Below are 27,425 nucleotides of genomic sequence, written 5' to 3' on the forward strand. Positions count from 1 at the left end.
ATTTGTATTTACAGAACCCAAGGGTGCTACACACTGTCCACCCCTCACCCCCCACACCTGTAAGCAAGCGGGGCACATTCAGATTGAAATTGGCCCCCAGGAGCCCTAACAAATGTTGTCCCGGTGTGTTATGCTATCCTGCATCCCCATGGTAGCTTGTGGGATACATTGTTTGGAAATCTCCGGAGCCACGCTCACTTGGATACCCCGCCCCATACAACACCGGCCCTGTGAGCGAGCACTAAAGCTGCTCTTTGTTATGCAAAGTGCCTGATTGTCAGCAAGGAGGGCTTGGGTGTTGTGGCTTTGAAGAGATTTGGAGGGGGTGTCACCAGGACAAGGCAGGGCTGCTCGCCCTTTCTCCTTCACATAAGTGCAAAATCCAGCTGACGTGTCTCTTCCAGGATCATTAACGTTGAATGCTTGACCAGTGCAGAATCGACAGCCTGAAAAGTATCAGAAGATTCGCTAAAAGCACGGGGATATAGCTCAGTGGTAGAGCATTTGACTGCAGATCAAGAGGTCCCTGGTTCAAATCCCGGTGTCCCCTCCGACTTTTCTTAAATTTTAATAATAAATAATTGTTTATTCACAAAGATATGTGTTCCTTTTCTAATTACACTTGGCATCAGTGAACATTTACGCTTCAAGATGCATGATCAAAAAGTGTTCTGGTTTCATCCTAGTTAACATCTTGCGGACAGCAATTATGCACTTTTTAAAGTGTCCGTTTAGTGTTTTAGCTCCACTTTTGCTGCCTGCTCCTTGAGATCAAGGAACATTTGTATTTACAGAACCCAAGGGTGCTACACACTGTCCACCCCTCATCCCCCACACCTGTAAGCAAGCGGGGCACATTCAGATTGAAATTGGCCCCCAGGAGCCCTAACAAATGTTGTCCCAGTGTTGTACGCTATCCTGCATCACCCATGGTAGCTTGTGGGATACACTGTTTGGCAATCTCCGGAGCCAAGCTCACTTGGATACCCCGCCCCATACAACACCGTGTGCGAGCACTGAACCCGCTCTTTGTTATGCAAAGTGCCTGATTGTCAGCAAGGAGGGCTTGGGCGTTGTGGCTGCTTTGAAGAGATTTGGAGGGGGTGTCACCAGGACAAGGCAGGGCTGCTCGCCCTTTCTCCTTCACATAAGTGCAAAATCCAGCTGACGTGTCTCTTCCAGGATCATTAACGTTGAATGCTTGACCAGCGCAGAATCGACAGCCTGAAAAGTATCAGAAGATTCGCTAAAAGCACGGGGATATAGCTCAGTGGTAGAGCATTTGACTGCAGATCAAGAGGTCCCTGGTTCAAATCTGCGTGTCCCCTTCGACTTTTCTTAAATTTTAATAATAAATAATTGTTTATTCACAAAGATATGTGTTCCTTTTCTAATTACACTTGGCATCAGTGAACATTTACGCTTCAAGATGCATGATCAAAAAGTGTTCTGGTTTCATCCTAGTTAACATCTTGCGGACAGCAATTATGCACTTTTTAAAGTGTCCGTTTAGTGTTTTAGCTCCACTTTTGCTGCCTGCTCCTTGAGATCAAGGAACATTTGTATTTACAGAACCCAAGGGTGCTACACACTGCCCACCCCTCACCCCCCACACCTGTAAGCAAGCGGGGCACATTCAGATTGAAATTGGCCCCCAGGAGCCCTAACAAATGTTGTCCCGGTGTTTTATGCTATCCTGCATCCCCATGGTAGCTTGTGGGATACATTGTTTGGAAATCTCCGGAGCCACGCTCACTTGGATACCCCGCCCCATACAACACCGGCCCTTTGAGCGAGCACTAAAGCTGCTCTTTGTTATGCAAAGTGCCTGATTGTCAGCAAGGAGGGCTTGGGCATTGTGGCTGCTTTGAAGAGATTTGGAGGGGGTGTCACCAGGACAAGGCAGGGCTGCTCGCCCTTTCTCCTTCACATAAGTGCAAAATCCAGCTGACGTGTCTCTTCCAGGATCATTAACGTTGAATGCTTGACCAGCGCAGAATCGACAGCCTGAAAAGTATCAGAAGATTCGCTAAAAGCACGGGGATATAGCTCAGTGGTAGAGCATTTGACTGCAGATCAAGAGGTCCCTGGTTCAAATCCGGGTGTCCCCTTCGACTTTTCTTAAATTTTAATAATAAATAATTGTTTATTCACAAAGATATGTGTTCCTTTTCTAATTACACTTGGCATCAGTGAACATTTACCCTTCAAGATGCATGATCAAAAAGTGTTCTGGTTTCATCCTAGTTAACATCTTGCGGACAGCAATTATGCACTTTTTAAAGTGTCCGTTTAGTGTTTTAGCTCCACTTTTGCTGCCTGCTCCTTGAGATCAAGGAACATTTGTATTTACAGAACCCAAGGGTGCTACACACTGTCCACCCCTCACCCCCCACACCTGTAAGCAAGCGGGGCACATTCAGATTGAAATTGGCCCCCAGGAGCCCTAACAAATGTTGTCCCGGTGTTTTATGCTATCCTGCATCCCCATGGTAGCTTGTGGGATACATTGTTTGGAAATCTCCGGAGCCACGCTCACTTGGATACCCCGCCCCATACAACACCGGCCCTGTGAGCGAGCACTAAAGCTGCTCTTTGTTATGCAAAGTGCCTGATTGTCAGCAAGGAGGGCTTGGGTGTTGTGGCTTTGAAGAGATTTGGAGGGGGTGTCACCAGGACAAGGCAGGGCTGCTCGCCCTTTCTCCTTCACATAAGTGCAAAATCCAGCTGACGTGTCTCTTCCAGGATCATTAACGTTGAATGCTTGACCAGTGCAGAATCGACAGCCTGAAAAGTATCAGAAGATTCGCTAAAAGCACGGGGATATAGATCAGTGGTAGAGCATTTGACTGCAGATCAAGAGGTCCCTGGTTCAAATCCGGGTGTCCCCTTCGACTTTTCTTAAATTTTAATAATAAATAATTGTTTATTCACAAAGATATGTGTTCCTTTTCTAATTACACTTGGCATCAGTGAACATTTACGCTTCAAGATGCATGATCAAAAAGTGTTCTGGTTTCATCCTAGTTAACATATTGCTAACAGCAATTATGCACTTTTTAAAGTGTCCGTTTAGTGTTTTAGCTCCACTTTTGCTGCCTGCTCCTTGAGATCAAGGAACATTTGTATTTACAGAACCCAAGGGTGCTACACACTGTCCACCCCTCACCCCCCACACCTGTAAGCAAGCGGGGCACATTCAGATTGAAATTGGCCCCCAGGAGCCCTAACAAATGTTGTCCCGGTGTTGTATGCTATCCTGCATCCCCATGGTAGCTTGTGGGATACATTGTTTGGAAATCTCCGGAGCCACGCTCACTTGGATACCCCGCCCCATACAACACCGGCCCTGTGAGCGAGCACTAAAGCAGCTCTTTGTTATGCAAAGTGTCTGATTGTCAGCAAGGAGGGCTTGGGCGTTGTGGCTGCTTTGAAGAGATTTGGAGGGGGTGTCACCAGGACAAGGCAGGGCTGCTCGCCCTTTCTCCTTCACATAAGTGCTAAATCCAGCTGACGTGTCTCTTCCAGGATCATTAAAGTTGAATGCTTGACCAGCGCAGAATCGACAGCCTGAAAAGTATCAGAAGATTCCATAAAAGCACGGGGATATAGCTCAGTGGTAGAGCATTTGACTGCAGATCAAGAGGTCCCTGGTTCAAATCCGGGTGTCCCCTTCTACTTTTCTTAAATTTTAATAATAAATAATTGTTTATTCACAAAGATATGTGTTCCTTTTCTAATTACACTTGGCATCAGTGAACATTTACCCTTCAAGATGCATGATCAAAAAGTGTTCTGGTTTCATCCTAGTTAACATATTGCTAACAGCAATTATGCACTTTTTAAAGTGTCCGTTTAGTGTTTTAGCTCCACTTTTGCTGCCTGCTCCTTGAGATCAAGGAACATTTGTATTTACAGAACCCAAGGGTGCTACACACTGTCCACCCCTCACCCCCCACACCTGTAAGCAAGCGGGGCACATTCAGATTGAAATTGGCCCCCTGGAGCCCTAACAAATGTTGTCCCGGTGTTGTATGCTATCCTGCATCCCCATGGTAGCTTGTGGGATACATTGTTTGGAAATCTCCGGAGCCACGCTCACTTGGATACCCCGCCCCATACAACACCGGCCCTGTGAGCGAGCACTAAAGCTGCTCTTTGTTATGCAAAGTGCCTGATTGTCAGCAAGGAGGGCTTGGGTGTTGTGGCTTTGAAGAGATTTGGAGGGGGTGTCACCAGGACAAGGCAGGGCTGCTCGCCCTTTCTCCTTCACATAAGTGCAAAATCCAGCTGACGTGTCTCTTCCAGGATCATTAACGTTGAATGCTTGACCAGCGCAGAATCGACAGCCTGAAAAGTATCAGAAGATTCGCTAAAAGCACGGGGATATAGCTCAGTGGTAGAGCATTTGACTGCAGATCAAGAGGTCCCTGGTTCAAATCCGGGTGTCCCCTTCTACTTTTCTTAAATTTTAATAATAAATAATTGTTTATTCACAAAGATATGTGTTCCTTTTCTAATTACACTTGGCATCAGTGAACATTTACCCTTCAAGATGCATGATCAAAAAGTGTTCTGGTTTCATCCTAGTTAACATATTGCTAACAGCAATTATGCACTTTTTAAAGTGTCCGTTTAGTGTTTTAGCTCCACTTTTGCTGCCTGCTCCTTGAGATCAAGGAACATTTGTATTTACAGAACCCAAGGGTGCTACACACTGTCCACCCCTCATCCCCCACACCTGTAAGCAAGCGGGGCACATTCAGATTGAAATTGGCCCCCAGGAGCCCTAACAAATGTTGTCCCGGTGTTTTATGCTATCCTGCATCCCCATGGTAGCTTGTGGGATACATTGTTTGGAAATCTCCGGAGCCACGCTCACTTGGATACCCCGCCCCATACAACACCGGCCCTGTGAGCGAGCACTAAAGCTGCTCTTTGTTATGCAAAGTGCCTGATTGTCAGCAAGGAGGGCTTGGGTGTTGTGGCTTTGAAGAGATTTGGAGGGGGCGTCACCAGGACAAGGCAGGGCTGCTCGCCCTTTCTCCTTCACATAAGTGCAAAATCCAGCTGACGTGTCTCTTCCAGGATCATTAAAGTTGAATGCTTGACCAGTGCAGAATCGGCAGCCTGAAAAGTATCAGAAGATTCGCTAAAAGCACGGGGATATAGCTCAGTGGTAGAGCATTTGACTGCAGATCAAGAGGTCCCTGGTTCAAATCCGGGTGTCCCCTTCGACTTTTCTTAAATTTTAATAATAAATAATTGTTTATTCACAAAGATATGTGTTCCTTTTCTAATTACACTTGGCATCAGTGAACATTTACGCTTCAAGATGCATGATCAAAAAGTGTTCTGGTTTCATCCTAGTTAACATCTTGCGGACAGCAATTATGCACTTTTTAAAGTGTCCGTTTAGTGTTTTAGCTCCACTTTTGCTGCCTGCTCCTTGAGATCAAGGAACATTTGTATTTACAGAACCCAAGGGTGCTACACACTGTCCACCCCTCACCCCCCACACCTGTAAGCAAGCGGGGCACATTCAGATTGAAATTGGCCCCCAGGAGCCCTAACAAATGTTGTCCCGGTGTTTTATGCTATCCTGCATCCCCATGGTAGCTTGTGGGATACATTGTTTGGAAATCTCCGGAGCCACGCTCACTTGGATACCCCGCCCCATACAACACCGGCCCTGTGAGCGAGCACTAAAGCTGCTCTTTGTTATGCAAAGTGCCTGATTGTCAGCAAGGAGGGCTTGGGTGTTGTGGCTTTGAAGAGATTTGGAGGGGGTGTCACCAGGACAAGGCAGGGCTGCTCGCCCTTTCTCCTTCACATAAGTGCAAAATCCAGCTGACGTGTCTCTTCCAGGATCATTAACGTTGAATGCTTGACCAGTGCAGAATCGACAGCCTGAAAAGTATCAGAAGATTCGCTAAAAGCACGGGGATATAGATCAGTGGTAGAGCATTTGACTGCAGATCAAGAGGTCCCTGGTTCAAATCCGGGTGTCCCCTTCGACTTTTCTTAAATTTTAATAATAAATAATTGTTTATTCACAAAGATATGTGTTCCTTTTCTAATTACACTTGGCATCAGTGAACATTTACGCTTCAAGATGCATGATCAAAAAGTGTTCTGGTTTCATCCTAGTTAACATATTGCTAACAGCAATTATGCACTTTTTAAAGTGTCCGTTTAGTGTTTTAGCTCCACTTTTGCTGCCTGCTCCTTGAGATCAAGGAACATTTGTATTTACAGAACCCAAGGGTGCTACACACTGTCCACCCCTCACCCCCCACACCTGTAAGCAAGCGGGGCACATTCAGATTGAAATTGGCCCCCAGGAGCCCTAACAAATGTTGTCCCGGTGTTGTATGCTATCCTGCATCCCCATGGTAGCTTGTGGGATACATTGTTTGGAAATCTCCGGAGCCACGCTCACTTGGATACCCCGCCCCATACAACACCGGCCCTGTGAGCGAGCACTAAAGCTGCTCTTTGTTATGCAAAGTGCCTGATTGTCAGCAAGGAGGGCTTGGGTGTTGTGGCTTTGAAGAGATTTGGAGGGGGTGTCACCAGGACAAGGCAGGGCTGCTCGCCCTTTCTCCTTCACATAAGTGCAAAATCCAGCTGACGTGTCTCTTCCAGGATCATTAACGTTGAATGCTTGACCAGTGCAGAATCGACAGCCTGAAAAGTATCAGAAGATTCGCTAAAAGCACGGGGATATAGCTCAGTGGTAGAGCATTTGACTGCAGATCAAGAAGTCCCTGGTTCAAATCCGGGTGTCCCCTTCTACTTTTCTTAAATTTTAATAATAAATAATTGTTTATTCACAAAGATATGTGTTCCTTTTCTAATTACACTTGGCATCAGTGAACATTTACGCTTCAAGATGCATGATCAAAAAGTGTTCTGGTTTCATCCTAGTTAACATCTTGCGGACAGCAATTATGCACTTTTTAAAGTGTCCGTTTAGTGTTTTAGCTCCACTTTTGCTGCCTGCTCCTTGAGATCAAGGAACATTTGTATTTACAGAACCCAAGGGTGCTACACACTGTCCACCCCTCATCCCCCACACCTGTAAGCAAGCGGGGCACATTCAGATTGAAATTGGCCCCCAGGAGCCCTAACAAATGTTGTCCCAGTGTTGTACGCTATCCTGCATCACCCATGGTAGCTTGTGGGATACACTGTTTGGCAATCTCCGGAGCCACGCTCACTTGGATACCCCGCCCCATACAACACCGGCCCTGTGTGCGAGCACTGAACCCGCTCTTTGTTATGCAAAGTGCCTGATTGTCAGCAAGGAGGGCTTGGGCGTTGTGGCTGCTTTGAAGAGATTTGGAGGGGGTGTCACCAGGACAAGGCAGGGCTGCTCGCCCTTTCTCCTTCACATAAGTGCTAAATCCAGCTGACGTGTCTCTTCCAGGATCATTAACGTTGAAAGCTTGACCAGTGCAGAATCGACAGCCTGAAAAGTATCAGAAGATTCCCTAAAAGCACGGGGATATAGCTCAGTGGTAGAGCATTTGACTGCAGATCAAGAGGTCCCTGGTTCAAATCCGGGTGTCCCCTTCGACTTTTCTTAAATTTTAATAATAAATAATTGTTTATTCACAAAGATATGTGTTCCTTTTCTAATTACACTTGGCATCAGTGAACATTTACGCTTCAAGATGCATGATCAAAAAGTGTTCTGGTTTCATCCTAGTTAACATCTTGCGGACAGCAATTATGCACTTTTTAAAGTGTCCGTTTAGTGTTTTAGCTCCACTTTTGCTGCCTGCTCCTTGAGATCAAGGAACATTTGTATTTACAGAACCCAAGGGTGCTACACACTGTCCACCCCTCATCCCCCACACCTGTAAGCAAGCGGGGCACATTCAGATTGAAATTGGCCCCCAGGAGCCCTAACAAATGTTGTCCCAGTGTTGTACGCTATCCTGCATCACCCATGGTAGCTTGTGGGATACATTGTTTGGCAATCTCCGGAGCCACGCTCACTTGGATACCCCGCCCCATACAACACTGGCCCTGTGTGCGAGCACTGAACCCACTCTTTGTTATGCAAAGTGCCTGATTGTCAGCAAGGAGGGCTTGGGCGTTGTGGCTGCTTTGAAGAGATTTGGAGGGGGTGTCACCAGGACAAGGCAGGGCTGCTCGCCCTTTCTCCTTCACATAAGTGCTAAATCCAGCTGACGTGTCTCTTCCAGGATCATTAACGTTGAATGCTTGACCAGCGCAGAATCGACAGCCTGAAAAGTATCAGAAGATGCCCTAAAAGCACGGGGATATAGCTCAGTGGTAGAGCATTTGACTGCAGATCAAGAGGTCCCTGGTTCAAATCTGGGTGTCCCCTTCTACTTTTCTTAAATTTTAATAATAAATAATTGTTTATTCACAAAGATATGTGTTCCTTTTCTAATTACACTTGGCATCAGTGAACATTTACCCTTCAAGATGCATGATCAAAAAGTGTTCTGGTTTCATCCTAGTTAACATATTGCTAACAGCAATTATGCACTTTTTAAAGTGTCCGTTTAGTGTTTTAGCTCCACTTTTGCTGCCTGCTCCTTGAGATCAAGGAACATTTGTATTTACAGAACCCAAGGGTGCTACACACTGTCCACCCCTCACCCCCCACACCTGTAAGCAAGCGGGGCACATTCAGATTGAAATTGGCCCCCAGGAGCCCTAACAAATGTTGTCCCGGTGTTGTATGCTATCCTGCATCCCCATGGTAGCTTGTGGGATACATTGTTTGGAAATCTCCGGAGCCACGCTCACTTGGATACCCCGCCCCATACAACACCGGCCCTGTGAGCGAGCACTAAAGCAGCTCTTTGTTATGCAAAGTGTCTGATTGTCAGCAAGGAGGGCTTGGGCGTTGTGGCTGCTTTGAAGAGATTTGGAGGGGGTGTCACCAGGACAAGGCAGGGCTGCTCGCCCTTTCTCCTTCACATAAGTGCTAAATCCAGCTGACGTGTCTCTTCCAGGATCATTAAAGTTGAATGCTTGACCAGCGCAGAATCGACAGCCTGAAAAGTATCAGAAGATTCCATAAAAGCACGGGGATATAGCTCAGTGGTAGAGCATTTGACTGCAGATCAAGAGGTCCCTGGTTCAAATCCGGGTGTCCCCTTCTACTTTTCTTAAATTTTAATAATAAATAATTGTTTATTCACAAAGATATGTGTTCCTTTTCTAATTACACTTGGCATCAGTGAACATTTACCCTTCAAGATGCATGATCAAAAAGTGTTCTGGTTTCATCCTAGTTAACATATTGCTAACAGCAATTATGCACTTTTTAAAGTGTCCGTTTAGTGTTTTAGCTCCACTTTTGCTGCCTGCTCCTTGAGATCAAGGAACATTTGTATTTACAGAACCCAAGGGTGCTACACACTGTCCACCCCTCACCCCCCACACCTGTAAGCAAGCGGGGCACATTCAGATTGAAATTGGCCCCCTGGAGCCCTAACAAATGTTGTCCCGGTGTTGTATGCTATCCTGCATCCCCATGGTAGCTTGTGGGATACATTGTTTGGAAATCTCCGGAGCCACGCTCACTTGGATACCCCGCCCCATACAACACCGGCCCTGTGAGCGAGCACTAAAGCTGCTCTTTGTTATGCAAAGTGCCTGATTGTCAGCAAGGAGGGCTTGGGTGTTGTGGCTTTGAAGAGATTTGGAGGGGGTGTCACCAGGACAAGGCAGGGCTGCTCGCCCTTTCTCCTTCACATAAGTGCAAAATCCAGCTGACGTGTCTCTTCCAGGATAATTAACGTTGAATGCTTGACCAGCGCAGAATCGACAGCCTGAAAAGTATCAGAAGATTCGCTAAAAGCACGGGGATATAGCTCAGTGGTAGAGCATTTGACTGCAGATCAAGAGGTCCCTGGTTCAAATCCGGGTGTCCCCTTCTACTTTTCTTAAATTTTAATAATAAATAATTGTTTATTCACAAAGATATGTGTTCCTTTTCTAATTACACTTGGCATCAGTGAACATTTACCCTTCAAGATGCATGATCAAAAAGTGTTCTGGTTTCATCCTAGTTAACATATTGCTAACAGCAATTATGCACTTTTTAAAGTGTCCGTTTAGTGTTTTAGCTCCACTTTTGCTGCCTGCTCCTTGAGATCAAGGAACATTTGTATTTACAGAACCCAAGGGTGCTACACACTGTCCACCCCTCATCCCCCACACCTGTAAGCAAGCGGGGCACATTCAGATTGAAATTGGCCCCCAGGAGCCCTAACAAATGTTGTCCCAGTGTTGTACGCTATCCTGCATCACCCATGGTAGCTTGTGGGATACATTGTTTGGCAATCTCCGGAGCCACGCTCACTTGGATACCCCGCCCCATACAACACCGGCCCTGTGTGCGAGCACTGAACCCGCTCTTTGTTATGCAAAGTGCCTGATTGTCAGCAAGGAGTGCTTGGGCGTTGTGGCTGCTTTGAAGAGATTTGGAGGGGGTGTCACCAGGACAAGGCAGGGCTGCTCGCCCTTTCTCCTTCACATAAGTGCTAAATCCAGCTGACGTGTCTCTTCCAGGATCATTACCGTTGAATGCTTGACCAGCGCAGAATCGACAGCCTGAAAAGTATCAGAAGATTCCCTAAAAGCACGGGGATATAGCTCAGTGGTAGAGCATTTGACTGCAGATCAAGAGGTCCCTGGTTCAAATCCGGGTGTCCCCTTCGACTTTTCTTAAATTTTAATAATAAATAATTGTTTATTCACAAAGATATGTTTAATTTTTCTAATTACACTTGGCATCAGTGAACATTTACCCTTCAAGATGCATGATCAAAAAGTGTTCTGGTTTCATCCTAGTTAACATATTGCTAACAGCAATTATGCACTTTTTAAAGTGTCCGTTTAGTGTTTTAGCTCCACTTTTGCTGCCTGCTCCTTGAGATCAAGGAACATTTGTATTTACAGAACCCAAGGGTGCTACACACTGTCCACCCCTCACCCCCCACACCTGTAAGCAAGCGGGGCACATTCAGATTGAAATTGGCCCCCAGGAGCCCTAACAAATGTTGTCCCGGTGTTGTATGCTATCCTGCATCCCCATGGTAGCTTGTGGGATACATTGTTTGGAAATCTCCGGAGCCACGCTCACTTGGATACCCCGCCCCATACAACACCGGCCCTGTGAGCGAGCACTAAAGCTGCTCTTTGTTATGCAAAGTGCCTGATTGTCAGCAAGGAGGGCTTGGGTGTTGTGGCTTTGAAGAGATTTGGAGGGGGTGTCACCAGGACAAGGCAGGGCTGCTCGCCCTTTCTCCTTCACATAAGTGCAAAATCCAGCTGACGTGTCTCTTCCAGGATCATTAACGTTGAATGCTTGACCAGTGCAGAATCGACAGTCTGAAAAGTATCAGAAGATTCACTAAAAGCACGGGGATATAGCTCAGTGGTAGAGCATTTGACTGCAGATCAAGAGGTCCCTGGTTCAAATCCGGGTGTCCCCTTCGACTTTTCTTAAATTTTAATAATAAATAATTGTTTATTCACAAAGATATGTGTTCCTTTTCTAATTACACTTGGCATCAGTGAACATTTACGCTTCAAGATGCATGATCAAAAAGTGTTCTGGTTTCATCCTAGTTAACATCTTGCGGACAGCAATTATGCACTTTTTAAAGTGTCCGTTTAGTGTTTTAGCTCCACTTTTGCTGCCTGCTCCTTGAGATCAAGGAACATTTGTATTTACAGAACCCAAGGGTGCTACACACTGTCCACCCCTCACCCCCCACACCTGTAAGCAAGCGGGGCACATTCAGATTGAAATTGGCCCCCAGGAGCCCTAACAAATGTTGTCCCGGTGTTTTATGCTATCCTGCATCCCCATGGTAGCTTGTGGGATACATTGTTTGGAAATCTCCGGAGCCACGCTCACTTGGATACCCCGCCCCATACAACACCGGCCCTGTGAGCGAGCACTAAAGCTGCTCTTTGATATGCAAAGTGCCTGATTGTCAGCAAGGAGGGCTTGGGTGTTGTGGCTTTGAAGAGATTTGGAGGGGGTGTCACCAGGACAAGGCAGGGCTGCTCGCCCTTTCTCCTTCACATAAGTGCAAAATCCAGCTGACGTGTCTCTTCCAGGATCATTAACGTTGAATGCTTGACCAGCGCAGAATCGACAGCCTGAAAAGTATCAGAAGATTCCCCAAAAGCACGGGGATATAGCTCAGTGGTAGAGCATTTGACTGCAGATCAAGAGGTCCCTGGTTCAAATCCGGGTGTCCCCTTCGACTTTTCTTAAATTTTAATAATAAATAATTGTTTATTCACAAAGATATGTGTTCCTTTTCTAATTACACTTGGCATCAGTGAACATTTACGCTTCAAGATGCATGATCAAAAAGTGTTCCGGTTTCATCCTAGTTAACATCTTGCGGACAGCAATTATGCACTTTTTAAAGTGTCCGTTTAGTGTTTTAGCTCCACTTTTGCTGCCTGCTCCTTGAGATCAAGGAACATTTGTATTTACAGAACCCAAGGGTGCTACACACTGTCCACCCCTCATCCCCCACACCTGTAAGCAAGCGGGGCACATTCAGATTGAAATTGGCCCCCAGGAGCCCTAACAAATGTTGTCCCAGTGTTGTACGCTATCCTGCATCACCCATGGTAGCTTGTGGGATACATTGTTTGGCAATCTCCGGAGCCACGCTCACTTGGATACCCCGCCCCATACAACACCGGCCCTGTGAGCGAGCACTAAAGCTGCTCTTTGTTATGCAAAGTGCCTGATTGTCAGCAAGGAGGGCTTGGGTGTTGTGGCTTTGAAGAGATTTGGAGGGGGTGTCACCAGGACAAGGCAGGGCTGCTCGCCCTTTCTCCTTCACATAAGTGCAAAATCCAGCTGACGTGTCTCTTCCAGGATCATTAACGTTGAATGCTTGACCAGTGCAGAATCGACAGCCTGAAAAGTATCAGAAGATTCGCTAAAAGCACGGGGATATAGCTCAGTGGTAGAGCATTTGACTGCAGATCAAGAGGTCCCTGGTTCAAATCCGGGTGTCCCCTTCGACTTTTCTTAAATTTTAATAATAAATAATTGTTTATTCACAAAGATATGTGTTCCTTTTCTAATTACACTTGGCATCAGTGAACATTTACGCTTCAAGATGCATGATCAAAAAGTGTTCTGGTTTCATCCTAGTTAACATCTTGCGGACAGCAATTATGCACTTTTTAAAGTGTCTGTTTAGTGTTTTAGCTCCACTTTTGCTGCCTGCTCCTTGAGATCAAGGAACATTTGTATTTACAGAACCCAAGGGTGCTACACACTGTCCACCCCTCATCCCCCACACCTGTAAGCAAGCGGGGCACATTCAGATTGAAATTGGCCCCCAGGAGCCCTAACAAATGTTGTCCCAGTGTTGTACGCTATCCTGCATCACCCATGGTAGCTTGTGGGATACACTGTTTGGCAATCTCCGGAGCCACGCTCACTTGGATACCCCGCCCCATACAACACCGGCCCTGTGTGCGAGCACTGAACCCGCTCTTTGTTATGCAAAGTGCCTGATTGTCAGCAAGGAGGGCTTGGGCGTTGTGGCTGCTTTGAAGAGATTTGGAGGGGGTGTCACCAGGACAAGGCAGGGCTGCTCGCCCTTTCTCCTTCACATAAGTGCAAAATCCAGCTGACGTGTCTCTTCCAGGATCATTAACGTTGAATGCTTGACCAGTGCAGAATCGGAAGCCTGAAAAGTATCAGAAGATCAGCTAAAAGCACGGGGATATAGCTCAGTGGTAGAGCATTTGACTGCAGATCAAGAGGTCCCTGGTTCAAATCCGGGTGTCCCCTTCGACTTTTCTTAAATTTTAATAATAAATAATTGTTTATTCACAAAGATATGTGTTCCTTTTCTAATTACACTTGGCATCAGTGAACATTTACGCTTCAAGATGCATGATCAAAAAGTGTTCCGGTTTCATCCTAGTTAACATCTTGCGGACAGCAATTATGCACTTTTTAAAGTGTCCGTTTAGTGTTTTAGCTCCACTTTTGCTGCCTGCTCCTTGAGATCAAGGAACATTTGTATTTACAGAACCCAAGGGTGCTACACACTGCCCACCCCTCATCCCCCACACCTGTAAGCAAGCGGGGCACATTCAGATTGAAATTGGCCCCCAGGAGCCCTAACAAATGTTGTCCCAGTGTTGTACGCTATCCTGCATCACCCATGGTAGCTTGTGGGATACATTGTTTGGCAATCTCCGGAGCCACGCTCACTTGGATACCCCACCCCATACAACACCGGCCCTGTGAGCGAGCACTAAAGCTGCTCTTTGTTATGCAAAGTGCCTGATTGTCAGCAAGGAGGGCTTGGGTGTTGTGGCTTTGAAGAGATTTGGAGGGGGTGTCACCAGGACAAGGCAGGGCTGCTCGCCCTTTCTCCTTCACATAAGTGCAAAATCCAGCTGACGTGTCTCTTCCAGGATCATTAACGTTGAATGCTTGACCAGTGCAGAATCGACAGCCTGAAAAGTATCAGAAGATTCGCTAAAAGCACGGGGATATAGCTCAGTGGTAGAGCATTTGACTGCAGATCAAGAGGTCCCTGGTTCAAATCCGGGTGTCCCCTTCGACTTTTCTTAAATTTTAATAATAAATAATTGTTTATTCACAAAGATATGTGTTCCTTTTCTAATTACACTTGGCATCAGTGAACATTTACGCTTCAAGATGCATGATCAAAAAGTGTTCTGGTTTCATCCTAGTTAACATCTTGCGGACAGCAATTATGCACTTTTTAAAGTGTCTGTTTAGTGTTTTAGCTCCACTTTTGCTGCCTGCTCCTTGAGATCAAGGAACATTTGTATTTACAGAACCCAAGGGTGCTACACACTGTCCACCCCTCATCCCCCACACCTGTAAGCAAGCGGGGCACATTCAGATTGAAATTGGCCCCCAGGAGCCCTAACAAATGTTGTCCCAGTGTTGTACGCTATCCTGCATCACCCATGGTAGCTTGTGGGATACACTGTTTGGCAATCTCCGGAGCCACGCTCACTTGGATACCCCGCCCCATACAACACCGGCCCTGTGTGCGAGCACTGAACCCGCTCTTTGTTATGCAAAGTGCCTGATTGTCAGCAAGGAGGGCTTGGGCGTTGTGGCTGCTTTGAAGAGATTTGGAGGGGGTGTCACCAGGACAAGGCAGGGCTGCTCGCCCTTTCTCCTTCACATAAGTGCTAAATCCAGCTGACGTGTCTCTTCCAGGATCATTAACGTTGAATGCTTGACCAGCGCAGAATCGTCAGCCTGAAAAGTATCAGAAGATTCCCTAAAAGCACGGGGATATAGCTCAGTGGTAGAGCATTTGACTGCAGATCAAGAGGTCCCTGGTTCAAATCCGGGTGTCCCCTTCGACTTTTCTTAAATTTTAATAATAAATAATTGTTTATTCACAAAGATATGTGTTCCTTTTCTAATTACACTTGGCATCAGTGAACATTTACGCTTCAAGATGCATGATCAAAAAGTGTTCTGGTTTCATCCTAGTTAACATCTTGCGGACAGCAATTATGCACTTTTTAAAGTGTCCGTTTAGTGTTTTAGCTCCACTTTTGCTGCCTGCTCCTTGAGATCAAGGAACATTTGTATTTACAGAACCCAAGGGTGCTACACACTGTCCACCCCTCACCCCCGACACCTGTAAGCAAGCGGGGCACATTCAGATTGAAATTGGCCCCCAGGAGCCCTAACAAATGTTGTCCCGGTGTTTTATGCTATCCTGCATCCCCATGGTAGCTTGTGGGATACATTGTTTGGAAATCTCCGGAGCCACGCTCACTTGGATACCCCGCCCCATACAACACCGGCCCTGTGAGCGAGCACTAAAGCTGCTCTTTGTTATGCAAAGTGCCTGATTGTCAGCAAGGAGGGCTTGGGTGTTGTGGCTTTGAAGAGATTTGGAGGGGGTGTCACCAGGACAAGGCAGGGCTGCTCGCCCTTTCTCCTTCACATAAGTGCAAAATCCAGCTGACGTGTCTCTTCCAGGATCATTAACGTTGAATGCTTGACCAGCGCAGAATCGACAGCCTGAAAAGTATCAGAAGATTCCCCAAAAGCACGGGGATATAGCTCAGTGGTAGAGCATTTGACTGCAGATCAAGAGGTCCCTGGTTCAAATCCGGGTGTCCCCTTCGACTTTTCTTAAATTTTAATAATAAATAATTGTTTATTCACAAAGATATGTGTTCCTTTTCTAATTACACTTGGCATCAGTGAACATTTACGCTTCAAGATGCATGATCAAAAAGTGTTCCGGTTTCATCCTAGTTAACATCTTGCGGACAGCAATTATGCACTTTTTAAAGTGTCCGTTTAGTGTTTTAGCTCCACTTTTGCTGCCTGCTCCTTGAGATCAAGGAACATTTGTATTTACAGAACCCAAGGGTGCTACACACTGTCCACCCCTCATCCCCCACACCTGTAAGCAAGCGGGGCACATTCAGATTGAAATTGGCCCCCAGGAGCCCTAACAAATGTTGTCCCAGTGTTGTACGCTATCCTGCATCACCCATGGTAGCTTGTGGGATACATTGTTTGGCAATCTCCGGAGCCACGCTCACTTGGATACCCCGCCCCATACAACACCGGCCCTGTGAGCGAGCACTAAAGCTGCTCTTTGTTATGCAAAGTGCCTGATTGTCAGCAAGGAGGGCTTGGGTGTTGTGGCTTTGAAGAGATTTGGAGGGGGTGTCACCAGGACAAGGCAGGGCTGCTCGCCCTTTCTCCTTCACATAAGTGCAAAATCCAGCTGACGTGTCTCTTCCAGGATCATTAACGTTGAATGCTTGACCAGTGCAGAATCGACAGCCTGAAAAGTATCAGAAGATTCGCTAAAAGCACGGGGATATAGCTCAGTGGTAGAGCATTTGACTGCAGATCAAGAGGTCCCTGGTTCAAATCCGGGTGTCCCCTTCGACTTTTCTTAAATTTTAATAATAAATAATTGTTTATTCACAAAGATATGTGTTCCTTTTCTAATTACACTTGGCATCAGTGAACATTTACGCTTCAAGATGCATGATCAAAAAGTGTTCTGGTTTCATCCTAGTTAACATCTTGCGGACAGCAATTATGCACTTTTTAAAGTGTCTGTTTAGTGTTTTAGCTCCACTTTTGCTGCCTGCTCCTTGAGATCAAGGAACATTTGTATTTACAGAACCCAAGGGTGCTACACACTGTCCACCCCTCATCCCCCACACCTGTAAGCAAGCGGGGCACATTCAGATTGAAATTGGCCCCCAGGAGCCCTAACAAATGTTGTCCCAGTGTTGTACGCTATCCTGCATCACCCATGGTAGCTTGTGGGATACACTGTTTGGCAATCTCCGGAGCCACGCTCACTTGGATACCCCGCCCCATACAACACCGGCCCTGTGTGCGAGCACTGAACCCGCTCTTTGTTATGCAAAGTGCCTGATTGTCAGCAAGGAGGGCTTGGGCGTTGTGGCTGCTTTGAAGAGATTTGGAGGGGGTGTCACCAGGACAAGGCAGGGCTGCTCGCCCTTTCTCCTTCACATAAGTGCAAAATCCAGCTGACGTGTCTCTTCCAGGATCATTAACGTTGAATGCTTGACCAGTGCAGAATCGGAAGCCTGAAAAGTATCAGAAGATCAGCTAAAAGCACGGGGATATAGCTCAGTGGTAGAGCATTTGACTGCAGATCAAGAGGTCCCTGGTTCAAATCCGGGTGTCCCCTTCGACTTTTCTTAAATTTTAATAATAAATAATTGTTTATTCACAAAGATATGTGTTCCTTTTCTAATTACACTTGGCATCAGTGAACATTTACGCTTCAAGATGCATGATCAAAAAGTGTTCCGGTTTCATCCTAGTTAACATCTTGCGGACAGCAATTATGCACTTTTTAAAGTGTCCGTTTAGTGTTTTAGCTCCACTTTTGCTGCCTGCTCCTTGAGATCAAGGAACATTTGTATTTACAGAACCCAAGGGTGCTACACACTGCCCACCCCTCATCCCCCACACCTGTAAGCAAGCGGGGCACATTCAGATTGAAATTGGCCCCCAGGAGCCCTAACAAATGTTGTCCCAGTGTTGTACGCTATCCTGCATCACCCATGGTAGCTTGTGGGATACATTGTTTGGCAATCTCCGGAGCCACGCTCACTTGGATACCCCGCCCCATACAACACCGGCCCTGTGAGCGAGCACTAAAGCTGCTCTTTGTTATGCAAAGTGCCTGATTGTCAGCAAGGAGGGCTTGGGTGTTGTGGCTTTGAAGAGATTTGGAGGGGGTGTCACCAGGACAAGGCAGGGCTGCTCGCCCTTTCTCCTTCACATAAGTGCAAAATCCAGCTGACGTGTCTCTTCCAGGATCATTAACGTTGAATGCTTGACCAGTGCAGAATCGACAGCCTGAAAAGTATCAGAAGATTCGCTAAAAGCACGGGGATATAGCTCAGTGGTAGAGCATTTGACTGCAGATCAAGAGGTCCCTGGTTCAAATCCGGGTGTCCCCTTCGACTTTTCTTAAATTTTAATAATAAATAATTGTTTATTCACAAAGATATGTGTTCCTTTTCTAATTACACTTGGCATCAGTGAACATTTACGCTTCAAGATGCATGATCAAAAAGTGTTCTGGTTTCATCCTAGTTAACATCTTGCGGACAGCAATTATGCACTTTTTAAAGTGTCTGTTTAGTGTTTTAGCTCCACTTTTGCTGCCTGCTCCTTGAGATCAAGGAACATTTGTATTTACAGAACCCAAGGGTGCTACACACTGTCCACCCCTCATCCCCCACACCTGTAAGCAAGCGGGGCACATTCAGATTGAAATTGGCCCCCAGGAGCCCTAACAAATGTTGTCCCAGTGTTGTACGCTATCCTGCATCACCCATGGTAGCTTGTGGGATACACTGTTTGGCAATCTCCGGAGCCACGCTCACTTGGATACCCCGCCCCATACAACACCGGCCCTGTGTGCGAGCACTGAACCCGCTCTTTGTTATGCAAAGTGCCTGATTGTCAGCAAGGAGGGCTTGGGCGTTGTGGCTGCTTTGAAGAGATTTGGAGGGGGTGTCACCAGGACAAGGCAGGGCTGCTCGCCCTTTCTCCTTCACATAAGTGCTAAATCCAGCTGACGTGTCTCTTCCAGGATCATTAACGTTGAATGCTTGACCAGCGCAGAATCGTCAGCCTGAAAAGTATCAGAAGATTCCCTAAAAGCACGGGGATATAGCTCAGTGGTAGAGCATTTGACTGCAGATCAAGAGGTCCCTGGTTCAAATCCGGGTGTCCCCTTCGACTTTTCTTAAATTTTAATAATAAATAATTGTTTATTCACAAAGATATGTGTTCCTTTTCTAATTACACTTGGCATCAGTGAACATTTACGCTTCAAGATGCATGATCAAAAAGTGTTCTGGTTTCATCCTAGTTAACATCTTGCGGACAGCAATTATGCACTTTTTAAAGTGTCCGTTTAGTGTTTTAGCTCCACTTTTGCTGCCTGCTCCTTGAGATCAAGGAACATTTGTATTTACAGAACCCAAGGGTGCTACACACTGTCCACCCCTCACCCCCGACACCTGTAAGCAAGCGGGGCACATTCAGATTGAAATTGGCCCCCAGGAGCCCTAACAAATGTTGTCCCGGTGTTTTATGCTATCCTGCATCCCCATGGTAGCTTGTGGGATACATTGTTTGGAAATCTCCGGAGCCACGCTCACTTGGATACCCCGCCCCATACAACACCGGCCCTGTGAGCGAGCACTAAAGCTGCTCTTTGTTATGCAAAGTGCCTGATTGTCAGCAAGGAGGGCTTGGGTGTTGTGGCTTTGAAGAGATTTGGAGGGGGTGTCACCAGGACAAGGCAGGGCTGCTCGCCCTTTCTCCTTCACATAAGTGCAAAATCCAGCTGACGTGTCTCTTCCAGGATCATTAACGTTGAATGCTTGACCAGTGCAGAATCGACAGCCTGAAAAGTATCAGAAGATTAGCTAAAAGCACGGGGATATAGCTCAGTGGTAGAGCATTTGACTGCAGATCAAGAGGTCCCTGGTTCAAATCCGGGTGTCCCCTTCGACTTTTCTTAAATTTTAATATTAAATAATTGTTTATTCACAAAGATATGTGTTCCTTTTCTAATTACACTTGGCATCAGTGAACATTTACGCTTCAAGATGCATGATCAAAAAGTGTTCCGGTTTCATCCTAGTTAACATATTGCTAACAGCAATTATGCACTTTTTAAAGTGTCCGTTTAGTGTTTTAGCTCCACTTTTGCTGCCTGCTCCTTGAGATCAAGGAACATTTGTATTTACAGAACCCAAGGGTGCTACACACTGTCCACCCCTCATCCCCCACACCTGTAAGCAAGCGGGGCACATTCAGATTGAAATTGGCCCCCAGGAGCCCTAACAAATGTTGTCCCAGTGTTGTACGCTATCCTGCATCACCCATGGTAGCTTGTGGGATACATTGTTTGGCAATCTCCGGAGCCACGCTCACTTGGATACCCCGCCCCATACAACACCGGCCCTGTGTGCGAGCACTGAACCCGCTCTTTGTTATGCAAAGTGCCTGATTGTCAGCAAGGAGGGCTTGGGCGTTGTGGCTGCTTTGAAGAGATTTGGAGGGGGTGTCACCAGGACAAGGCAGGGCTGCTCGCCCTTTCTCCTTCACATAAGTGCTAAATCCAGCTGACGTGTCTCTTCCAGGATCATTAATGTTGAATGCTTGACCAGCGCAGAATCGACAGCCTGAAAAGTATCAGAAGATTCCCTAAAAGCACGGGGATATAGCTCAGTGGTAGAGCATTTGACTGCAGATCAAGAGGTCCCTGGTTCAAATCCGGGTGTCCCCTCCGACTTTTCTTAAATTTTAATAATAAATAATTGTTTATTCACAAAGATATGTGTTCCTTTTCTAATTACACTTGGCATCAGTGAACATTTACGCTTCAAGATGCATGATCAAAAAGTGTTCTGGTTTCATCCTAGTTAACATCTTGCGGACAGCAATTATGCACTTTTTAAAGTGTCCGTTTAGTGTTTTAGCTCCACTTTTGCTGCCTGCTCCTTGAGATCAAGGAACATTTGTATTTACAGAACCCAAGGGTGCTACACACTGTCCACCCCTCATCCCCCACACCTGTAAGCAAGCGGGGCACATTCAGATTGAAATTGGCCCCCAGGAGCCCTAACAAATGTTGTCCCAGTGTTGTACGCTATCCTGCATCACCCATGGTAGCTTGTGGGATACATTGTTTGGCAATCTCCGGAGCCACGCTCACTTGGATACCCCGCCCCATACAACACCGGCCCTGTGTGCGAGCACTGAACCCGCTCTTTGTTATGCAAAGTGCCTGATTGTCAGCAAGGAGGGCTTGGGCGTTGTGGCTGCTTTGAAGAGATTTGGAGGGGGTGTCACCAGGACAAGGCAGGGCTGCTCACCCTTTCTCCTTCACATAAGTGCTAAATCCAGCTGACGTGTCTCTTCCAGGATCATTAAAGTTGAATGCTTGACCAGCGCAGAATCGTCAGCCTGAAAAGTATCAGAAGATTCCATAAAAGCACGGGGATATAGCTCAGTGGTAGAGCATTTGACTGCAGATCAAGAGGTCCCTGGTTCAAATCCGGGTGTCCCCTTCTACTTTTCTTAAATTTTAATAATAAATAATTGTTTATTCACAAAGATATGTGTTCCTTTTCTAATTACACTTGGCATCAGTGAACATTTACCCTTCAAGATGCATGATCAAAAAGTGTTCTGGTTTCATCCTAGTTAACATATTGCTAACAGCAATTATGCACTTTTTAAAGTGTCCGTTTAGTGTTTTAGCTCCACTTTTGCTGCCTGCTCCTTGAGATCAAGGAACATTTGTATTTACAGAACCCAAGGGTGCTACATACTGTCCACCCCTCACCCCCCACACCTGTAAGCAAGCGGGGCACATTCAGATTGAAATTGGCCCCCAGGAGCCCTAACAAATGTTGTCCCGGTGTTGTATGCTATCCTGCATCCCCATGGTAGCTTGTGGGATACATTGTTTGGAAATCTCCGGAGCCACGCTCACTTGGATACCCCGCCCCATACAACACCGGCCCTGTGAGCGAGCACTAAAGCTGCTCTTTGTTATGCAAAGTGCCTGATTGTCAGCAAGGAGGGCTTGGGTGTTGTGGCTTTGAAGAGATTTGGAGGGGGTGTCACCAGGACAAGGCAGGGCTGCTCGCCCTTTCTCCTTCACATAAGTGCAAAATCCAGCTGACGTGTCTCTTCCAGGATCATTAACGTTGAATGCTTGACCAGTGCAGAATCGACAGCCTGAAAAGTATCAGAAGATTCGCTAAAAGCACGGGGATATAGCTCAGTGGTAGAGCATTTGACTGCAGATCAAGAGGTCCCTGGTTCAAATCCGGGTGTCCCCTTCGACTTTTCTTAAATTTTAATAATAAATAATTGTTTATTCACAAAGATATGTGTTCCTTTTCTAATTACACTTGGCATCAGTGAACATTTACGCTTCAAGATGCATGATCAAAAAGTGTTCTGGTTTCATCCTAGTTAACATCTTGCGGACAGCAATTATGCACTTTTTAAAGTGTCCGTTTAGTGTTTTAGCTCCACTTTTGCTGCCTGCTCCTTGAGATCAAGGAACATTTGTATTTACAGAACCCAAGGGTGCTACACACTGTCCACCCCTCATCCCCCACACCTGTAAGCAAGCGGGGCACATTCAGATTGAAATTGGCCCCCAGGAGCCCTAACAAATGTTGTCCCAGTGTTGTACGCTATCCTGCATCACCCATGGTAGCTTGTGGGATACACTGTTTGGCAATCTCCGGAGCCACGCTCACTTGGATACCCCGCCCCATACAACACCGGCCCTGTGTGCGAGCACTGAACCCGCTCTTTGTTATGCAAAGTGCCTGATTGTCAGCAAGGAGGGCTTGGGCGTTGTGGCTGCTTTGAAGAGATTTGGAGGGGGTGTCACCAGGACAAGGCAGGGCTGCTCGCCCTTTCTCCTTCACATAAGTGCTAAATCCAGCTGACGTGTCTCTTCCAGGATCATTAACGTTGAATGCTTGACCAGCGCAGAATCGACAGCCTGAAAAGTATCAGAAGATTCCCTAAAAGCACGGTGATATAGCTCAGTGGTAGAGCATTTGACTGCAGATCAAGAGGTCCCTGGTTCAAATCCGGGTGTCCCCTTCGACTTTTCTTAAATTTTAATAATAAATAATTGTTTATTCACAAAGATATGTGTTCCTTTTCTAATTACACTTGGCATCAGTGAACATTTACGCTTCAAGATGCATGATCAAAAAGTGTTCTGGTTTCATCCTAGTTAACATCTTGCGGACAGCAATTATGCACTTTTTAAAGTGTCTGTTTAGTGTTTTAGCTCCACTTTTGCTGCCTGCTCCTTGAGATCAAGGAACATTTGTATTTACAGAACCCAAGGGTGCTACACACTGTCCACCCCTCATCCCCCACACCTGTAAGCAAGCGGGGCACATTCAGATTGAAATTGGCCCCCAGGAGCCCTAACAAATGTTGTCCCAGTGTTGTACGCTATCCTGCATCACCCATGGTAGCTTGTGGGATACACTGTTTGGCAATCTCCGGAGCCACGCTCACTTGGATACCCCGCCCCATACAACACCGGCCCTGTGTGCGAGCACTGAACCCGCTCTTTGTTATGCAAAGTGCCTGATTGTCAGCAAGGAGGGCTTGGGCGTTGTGGCTGCTTTGAAGAGATTTGGAGGGGGTGTCACCAGGACAAGGCAGGGCTGCTCGCCCTTTCTCCTTCACATAAGTGCAAAATCCAGCTGACGTGTCTCTTCCAGGATCATTAACGTTGAATGCTTGACCAGTGCAGAATCGGAAGCCTGAAAAGTATCAGAAGATCAGCTAAAAGCACGGGGATATAGCTCAGTGGTAGAGCATTTGACTGCAGATCAAGAGGTCCCTGGTTCAAATCCGGGTGTCCCCTTCGACTTTTCTTAAATTTTAATAATAAATAATTGTTTATTCACAAAGATATGTGTTCCTTTTCTAATTACACTTGGCATCAGTGAACATTTACGCTTCAAGATGCATGATCAAAAAGTGTTCCGGTTTCATCCTAGTTAACATCTTGCGGACAGCAATTATGCACTTTTTAAAGTGTCCGTTTAGTGTTTTAGCTCCACTTTTGCTGCCTGCTCCTTGAGATCAAGGAACATTTGTATTTACAGAACCCAAGGGTGCTACACACTGCCCACCCCTCATCCCCCACACCTGTAAGCAAGCGGGGCACATTCAGATTGAAATTGGCCCCCAGGAGCCCTAACAAATGTTGTCCCAGTGTTGTACGCTATCCTGCATCACCCATGGTAGCTTGTGGGATACATTGTTTGGCAATCTCCGGAGCCACGCTCACTTGGATACCCCACCCCATACAACACCGGCCCTGTGAGCGAGCACTAAAGCTGCTCTTTGTTATGCAAAGTGCCTGATTGTCAGCAAGGAGGGCTTGGGTGTTGTGGCTTTGAAGAGATTTGGAGGGGGTGTCACCAGGACAAGGCAGGGCTGCTCGCCCTTTCTCCTTCACATAAGTGCAAAATCCAGCTGACGTGTCTCTTCCAGGATCATTAACGTTGAATGCTTGACCAGTGCAGAATCGACAGCCTGAAAAGTATCAGAAGATTCGCTAAAAGCACGGGGATATAGCTCAGTGGTAGAGCATTTGACTGCAGATCAAGAGGTCCCTGGTTCAAATCCGGGTGTCCCCTTCGACTTTTCTTAAATTTTAATAATAAATAATTGTTTATTCACAAAGATATGTGTTCCTTTTCTAATTACACTTGGCATCAGTGAACATTTACGCTTCAAGATGCATGATCAAAAAGTGTTCTGGTTTCATCCTAGTTAACATCTTGCGGACAGCAATTATGCACTTTTTAAAGTGTCTGTTTAGTGTTTTAGCTCCACTTTTGCTGCCTGCTCCTTGAGATCAAGGAACATTTGTATTTACAGAACCCAAGGGTGCTACACACTGTCCACCCCTCATCCCCCACACCTGTAAGCAAGCGGGGCACATTCAGATTGAAATTGGCCCCCAGGAGCCCTAACAAATGTTGTCCCAGTGTTGTACGCTATCCTGCATCACCCATGGTAGCTTGTGGGATACACTGTTTGGCAATCTCCGGAGCCACGCTCACTTGGATACCCCGCCCCATACAACACCGGCCCTGTGTGCGAGCACTGAACCCGCTCTTTGTTATGCAAAGTGCCTGATTGTCAGCAAGGAGGGCTTGGGCGTTGTGGCTGCTTTGAAGAGATTTGGAGGGGGTGTCACCAGGACAAGGCAGGGCTGCTCGCCCTTTCTCCTTCACATAAGTGCTAAATCCAGCTGACGTGTCTCTTCCAGGATCATTAACGTTGAATGCTTGACCAGCGCAGAATCGTCAGCCTGAAAAGTATCAGAAGATTCCCTAAAAGCACGGGGATATAGCTCAGTGGTAGAGCATTTGACTGCAGATCAAGAGGTCCCTGGTTCAAATCCGGGTGTCCCCTTCGACTTTTCTTAAATTTTAATAATAAATAATTGTTTATTCACAAAGATATGTGTTCCTTTTCTAATTACACTTGGCATCAGTGAACATTTACGCTTCAAGATGCATGATCAAAAAGTGTTCTGGTTTCATCCTAGTTAACATCTTGCGGACAGCAATTATGCACTTTTTAAAGTGTCCGTTTAGTGTTTTAGCTCCACTTTTGCTGCCTGCTCCTTGAGATCAAGGAACATTTGTATTTACAGAACCCAAGGGTGCTACACACTGTCCACCCCTCACCCCCGACACCTGTAAGCAAGCGGGGCACATTCAGATTGAAATTGGCCCCCAGGAGCCCTAACAAATGTTGTCCCGGTGTTTTATGCTATCCTGCATCCCCATGGTAGCTTGTGGGATACATTGTTTGGAAATCTCCGGAGCCACGCTCACTTGGATACCCCGCCCCATACAACACCGGCCCTGTGAGCGAGCACTAAAGCTGCTCTTTGTTATGCAAAGTGCCTGATTGTCAGCAAGGAGGGCTTGGGTGTTGTGGCTTTGAAGAGATTTGGAGGGGGTGTCACCAGGACAAGGCAGGGCTGCTCGCCCTTTCTCCTTCACATAAGTGCAAAATCCAGCTGACGTGTCTCTTCCAGGATCATTAACGTTGAATGCTTGACCAGCGCAGAATCGACAGCCTGAAAAGTATCAGAAGATTCCCCAAAAGCACGGGGATATAGCTCAGTGGTAGAGCATTTGACTGCAGATCAAGAGGTCCCTGGTTCAAATCCGGGTGTCCCCTTCGACTTTTCTTAAATTTTAATAATAAATAATTGTTTATTCACAAAGATATGTGTTCCTTTTCTAATTACACTTGGCATCAGTGAACATTTACGCTTCAAGATGCATGATCAAAAAGTGTTCCGGTTTCATCCTAGTTAACATCTTGCGGACAGCAATTATGCACTTTTTAAAGTGTCCGTTTAGTGTTTTAGCTCCACTTTTGCTGCCTGCTCCTTGAGATCAAGGAACATTTGTATTTACAGAACCCAAGGGTGCTACACACTGTCCACCCCTCATCCCCCACACCTGTAAGCAAGCGGGGCACATTCAGATTGAAATTGGCCCCCAGGAGCCCTAACAAATGTTGTCCCAGTGTTGTACGCTATCCTGCATCACCCATGGTAGCTTGTGGGATACATTGTTTGGCAATCTCCGGAGCCACGCTCACTTGGATACCCCGCCCCATACAACACCGGCCCTGTGAGCGAGCACTAAAGCTGCTCTTTGTTATGCAAAGTGCCTGATTGTCAGCAAGGAGGGCTTGGGTGTTGTGGCTTTGAAGAGATTTGGAGGGGGTGTCACCAGGACAAGGCAGGGCTGCTCGCCCTTTCTCCTTCACATAAGTGCAAAATCCAGCTGACGTGTCTCTTCCAGGATCATTAACGTTGAATGCTTGACCAGTGCAGAATCGACAGCCTGAAAAGTATCAGAAGATTCGCTAAAAGCACGGGGATATAGCTCAGTGGTAGAGCATTTGACTGCAGATCAAGAGGTCCCTGGTTCAAATCCGGGTGTCCCCTTCGACTTTTCTTAAATTTTAATAATAAATAATTGTTTATTCACAAAGATATGTGTTCCTTTTCTAATTACACTTGGCATCAGTGAACATTTACGCTTCAAGATGCATGATCAAAAAGTGTTCTGGTTTCATCCTAGTTAACATCTTGCGGACAGCAATTATGCACTTTTTAAAGTGTCTGTTTAGTGTTTTAGCTCCACTTTTGCTGCCTGCTCCTTGAGATCAAGGAACATTTGTATTTACAGAACCCAAGGGTGCTACACACTGTCCACCCCTCATCCCCCACACCTGTAAG

The 27,425-nt window shown here is 46.4% G+C and overlaps 34 non-coding genes across 34 annotated transcripts; all 34 read left to right on the forward strand.

Annotated features, from left to right (window-relative positions):
* Window positions 1-478: 478 nt before the first annotated feature.
* TRNAC-GCA (transfer RNA cysteine (anticodon GCA)) lies at window positions 479-550 on the forward strand. The gene has a single exon. It is a non-coding gene; the product is annotated as a tRNA-Cys (tRNA).
* Window positions 551-2,039: 1,489 nt separating this feature from the next.
* TRNAC-GCA (transfer RNA cysteine (anticodon GCA)) lies at window positions 2,040-2,111 on the forward strand. Its single transcript has one exon. It is a non-coding gene; the product is annotated as a tRNA-Cys (tRNA).
* A 708-nt stretch (window positions 2,112-2,819) lies between these two features.
* On the forward strand, window positions 2,820-2,891 carry TRNAC-GCA (transfer RNA cysteine (anticodon GCA)). Its single transcript has one exon. It is a non-coding gene; the product is annotated as a tRNA-Cys (tRNA).
* A 711-nt stretch (window positions 2,892-3,602) lies between these two features.
* On the forward strand, window positions 3,603-3,674 carry TRNAC-GCA (transfer RNA cysteine (anticodon GCA)). Its single transcript has one exon. It is a non-coding gene; the product is annotated as a tRNA-Cys (tRNA).
* Window positions 3,675-4,382: 708 nt separating this feature from the next.
* TRNAC-GCA (transfer RNA cysteine (anticodon GCA)) lies at window positions 4,383-4,454 on the forward strand. Its single transcript has one exon. It is a non-coding gene; the product is annotated as a tRNA-Cys (tRNA).
* Window positions 4,455-5,162: 708 nt separating this feature from the next.
* TRNAC-GCA (transfer RNA cysteine (anticodon GCA)) lies at window positions 5,163-5,234 on the forward strand. Its single transcript has one exon. It is a non-coding gene; the product is annotated as a tRNA-Cys (tRNA).
* Window positions 5,235-5,942: 708 nt separating this feature from the next.
* On the forward strand, window positions 5,943-6,014 carry TRNAC-GCA (transfer RNA cysteine (anticodon GCA)). The gene has a single exon. It is a non-coding gene; the product is annotated as a tRNA-Cys (tRNA).
* Window positions 6,015-6,722: 708 nt separating this feature from the next.
* TRNAC-GCA (transfer RNA cysteine (anticodon GCA)) lies at window positions 6,723-6,794 on the forward strand. Its single transcript has one exon. It is a non-coding gene; the product is annotated as a tRNA-Cys (tRNA).
* Window positions 6,795-7,506: 712 nt separating this feature from the next.
* Window positions 7,507-7,578, forward strand: TRNAC-GCA (transfer RNA cysteine (anticodon GCA)). Its single transcript has one exon. It is a non-coding gene; the product is annotated as a tRNA-Cys (tRNA).
* Window positions 7,579-8,290: 712 nt separating this feature from the next.
* On the forward strand, window positions 8,291-8,362 carry TRNAC-GCA (transfer RNA cysteine (anticodon GCA)). The gene has a single exon. It is a non-coding gene; the product is annotated as a tRNA-Cys (tRNA).
* Window positions 8,363-9,073: 711 nt separating this feature from the next.
* On the forward strand, window positions 9,074-9,145 carry TRNAC-GCA (transfer RNA cysteine (anticodon GCA)). The gene has a single exon. It is a non-coding gene; the product is annotated as a tRNA-Cys (tRNA).
* Window positions 9,146-9,853: 708 nt separating this feature from the next.
* TRNAC-GCA (transfer RNA cysteine (anticodon GCA)) lies at window positions 9,854-9,925 on the forward strand. Its single transcript has one exon. It is a non-coding gene; the product is annotated as a tRNA-Cys (tRNA).
* Window positions 9,926-10,637: 712 nt separating this feature from the next.
* On the forward strand, window positions 10,638-10,709 carry TRNAC-GCA (transfer RNA cysteine (anticodon GCA)). The gene has a single exon. It is a non-coding gene; the product is annotated as a tRNA-Cys (tRNA).
* Window positions 10,710-11,417: 708 nt separating this feature from the next.
* Window positions 11,418-11,489, forward strand: TRNAC-GCA (transfer RNA cysteine (anticodon GCA)). Its single transcript has one exon. It is a non-coding gene; the product is annotated as a tRNA-Cys (tRNA).
* Window positions 11,490-12,197: 708 nt separating this feature from the next.
* Window positions 12,198-12,269, forward strand: TRNAC-GCA (transfer RNA cysteine (anticodon GCA)). The gene has a single exon. It is a non-coding gene; the product is annotated as a tRNA-Cys (tRNA).
* Window positions 12,270-12,978: 709 nt separating this feature from the next.
* TRNAC-GCA (transfer RNA cysteine (anticodon GCA)) lies at window positions 12,979-13,050 on the forward strand. Its single transcript has one exon. It is a non-coding gene; the product is annotated as a tRNA-Cys (tRNA).
* A 712-nt stretch (window positions 13,051-13,762) lies between these two features.
* TRNAC-GCA (transfer RNA cysteine (anticodon GCA)) lies at window positions 13,763-13,834 on the forward strand. Its single transcript has one exon. It is a non-coding gene; the product is annotated as a tRNA-Cys (tRNA).
* A 709-nt stretch (window positions 13,835-14,543) lies between these two features.
* On the forward strand, window positions 14,544-14,615 carry TRNAC-GCA (transfer RNA cysteine (anticodon GCA)). The gene has a single exon. It is a non-coding gene; the product is annotated as a tRNA-Cys (tRNA).
* Window positions 14,616-15,327: 712 nt separating this feature from the next.
* TRNAC-GCA (transfer RNA cysteine (anticodon GCA)) lies at window positions 15,328-15,399 on the forward strand. Its single transcript has one exon. It is a non-coding gene; the product is annotated as a tRNA-Cys (tRNA).
* Window positions 15,400-16,107: 708 nt separating this feature from the next.
* Window positions 16,108-16,179, forward strand: TRNAC-GCA (transfer RNA cysteine (anticodon GCA)). Its single transcript has one exon. It is a non-coding gene; the product is annotated as a tRNA-Cys (tRNA).
* Window positions 16,180-16,888: 709 nt separating this feature from the next.
* TRNAC-GCA (transfer RNA cysteine (anticodon GCA)) lies at window positions 16,889-16,960 on the forward strand. The gene has a single exon. It is a non-coding gene; the product is annotated as a tRNA-Cys (tRNA).
* Window positions 16,961-17,672: 712 nt separating this feature from the next.
* TRNAC-GCA (transfer RNA cysteine (anticodon GCA)) lies at window positions 17,673-17,744 on the forward strand. The gene has a single exon. It is a non-coding gene; the product is annotated as a tRNA-Cys (tRNA).
* Window positions 17,745-18,453: 709 nt separating this feature from the next.
* On the forward strand, window positions 18,454-18,525 carry TRNAC-GCA (transfer RNA cysteine (anticodon GCA)). The gene has a single exon. It is a non-coding gene; the product is annotated as a tRNA-Cys (tRNA).
* A 712-nt stretch (window positions 18,526-19,237) lies between these two features.
* On the forward strand, window positions 19,238-19,309 carry TRNAC-GCA (transfer RNA cysteine (anticodon GCA)). Its single transcript has one exon. It is a non-coding gene; the product is annotated as a tRNA-Cys (tRNA).
* Window positions 19,310-20,017: 708 nt separating this feature from the next.
* Window positions 20,018-20,089, forward strand: TRNAC-GCA (transfer RNA cysteine (anticodon GCA)). The gene has a single exon. It is a non-coding gene; the product is annotated as a tRNA-Cys (tRNA).
* A 712-nt stretch (window positions 20,090-20,801) lies between these two features.
* On the forward strand, window positions 20,802-20,873 carry TRNAC-GCA (transfer RNA cysteine (anticodon GCA)). The gene has a single exon. It is a non-coding gene; the product is annotated as a tRNA-Cys (tRNA).
* A 712-nt stretch (window positions 20,874-21,585) lies between these two features.
* On the forward strand, window positions 21,586-21,657 carry TRNAC-GCA (transfer RNA cysteine (anticodon GCA)). Its single transcript has one exon. It is a non-coding gene; the product is annotated as a tRNA-Cys (tRNA).
* A 708-nt stretch (window positions 21,658-22,365) lies between these two features.
* On the forward strand, window positions 22,366-22,437 carry TRNAC-GCA (transfer RNA cysteine (anticodon GCA)). The gene has a single exon. It is a non-coding gene; the product is annotated as a tRNA-Cys (tRNA).
* A 712-nt stretch (window positions 22,438-23,149) lies between these two features.
* On the forward strand, window positions 23,150-23,221 carry TRNAC-GCA (transfer RNA cysteine (anticodon GCA)). The gene has a single exon. It is a non-coding gene; the product is annotated as a tRNA-Cys (tRNA).
* Window positions 23,222-23,933: 712 nt separating this feature from the next.
* TRNAC-GCA (transfer RNA cysteine (anticodon GCA)) lies at window positions 23,934-24,005 on the forward strand. Its single transcript has one exon. It is a non-coding gene; the product is annotated as a tRNA-Cys (tRNA).
* A 709-nt stretch (window positions 24,006-24,714) lies between these two features.
* Window positions 24,715-24,786, forward strand: TRNAC-GCA (transfer RNA cysteine (anticodon GCA)). Its single transcript has one exon. It is a non-coding gene; the product is annotated as a tRNA-Cys (tRNA).
* A 712-nt stretch (window positions 24,787-25,498) lies between these two features.
* Window positions 25,499-25,570, forward strand: TRNAC-GCA (transfer RNA cysteine (anticodon GCA)). The gene has a single exon. It is a non-coding gene; the product is annotated as a tRNA-Cys (tRNA).
* Window positions 25,571-26,278: 708 nt separating this feature from the next.
* On the forward strand, window positions 26,279-26,350 carry TRNAC-GCA (transfer RNA cysteine (anticodon GCA)). The gene has a single exon. It is a non-coding gene; the product is annotated as a tRNA-Cys (tRNA).
* A 709-nt stretch (window positions 26,351-27,059) lies between these two features.
* Window positions 27,060-27,131, forward strand: TRNAC-GCA (transfer RNA cysteine (anticodon GCA)). Its single transcript has one exon. It is a non-coding gene; the product is annotated as a tRNA-Cys (tRNA).
* Window positions 27,132-27,425: the final 294 nt, after the last annotated feature.

The sequence above is a fragment of the Ambystoma mexicanum genome, chromosome 1p (genome assembly GCF_040938575.1).
Source record: "Ambystoma mexicanum isolate Mex_15411 chromosome 1p, UKY_AmexF1_1, whole genome shotgun sequence".
NCBI lineage: Eukaryota > Metazoa > Chordata > Amphibia > Caudata > Ambystomatidae > Ambystoma > Ambystoma mexicanum.